Source organism: Frankliniella occidentalis, unplaced genomic scaffold, assembly GCF_000697945.3.
Source record: "Frankliniella occidentalis isolate FOCC.00 unplaced genomic scaffold, Focc_3.1 Scaffold89, whole genome shotgun sequence".
In the NCBI taxonomy this organism is placed as follows: Eukaryota; Metazoa; Arthropoda; class Insecta; order Thysanoptera; family Thripidae; genus Frankliniella; species Frankliniella occidentalis.
Window position 1 is genome coordinate 358,115 of NW_026267218.1, and position 1,008 is coordinate 359,122.

Consider the following 1,008-nt stretch of genomic DNA (forward strand, 5'->3'; position numbering starts at 1 on the left):
CAGCGTTAACCACCAGACCGTTCGTTCATCCACGACGGTGCCCCGTTGAAATGACGGGTTTAAGTTCAACTCCAAGAATTCGACCGGTTCAGAAAAATGTATTTGGGATGGGAGATTTGAACCCCTGACTTGTAGCGCACGGGGCCGACTCTCTACCGGCGCGGCTACGGCGCCACAGTCTGAGTGGCCGGGCGAGCTTGGCTAAAGGCACGAGTCTTCGCAGTAGCTTGAGCGGGGGAAAAACCGGTCCCATCACAACACTCTCTCACCTGGCCCTTCGAGACCGGCCTCGTGGCTCTTTGATATCGCTGCGAAGTTTGAACTGAGAGTCGTGGGTTCTAATACTCGTCGCGCCGTCTAATTATTCGTTTTTATGTTTGAATTCGGTGCAGCTAGATTGTCCGGCCTATTTTTCTCCGACCTGGTAATTTTTCCAAAACCCACCAAAGTTCTGTTCGACCTTCTTTTCTCCGACCTCGTCGATATGCTAAAACTTGGGAAGAAAGTACTTCAAAGAGGAACAGGCTTCAAAAATAGAAAGCTACGTCGAGGGACGTATCGTGAAAGCAGATGACACAAATTTAAGGAAATATTTGTGTGTCCTAATTTTCTCTCGTATTTTTCTGTAATTTGTTTACGTTTTGAAGTGCGGGGAACAGCATATCAAAATATGACTTTTGGGGAGTTCCTTAGGTGAGGGATCAGACGGGACTTAGCCACCGTATCGCTGTTTTAGCGACTGCACACCTCTCTCCCGGTTCGGCGGTGGCGCCAAACGTCCGGGTGCAGGGCGACACTTTGGGTCCATGCTGACCCAGCCGACCTCTCACCAAAGTAACCCATAAAAGTTATCCCTGGACCTGCACCCGGACGTATGGCGCCACCGCCGAAACGGGAAGAGCGACACAGCGGATAAGTCCCGGCCGATCCCTCACCTAAGCAACCCCCAAAAAGTTGTCGCCATCTTTTGATGTGTTGTTCCACGCACTTCAAAACGCACAAATAAGT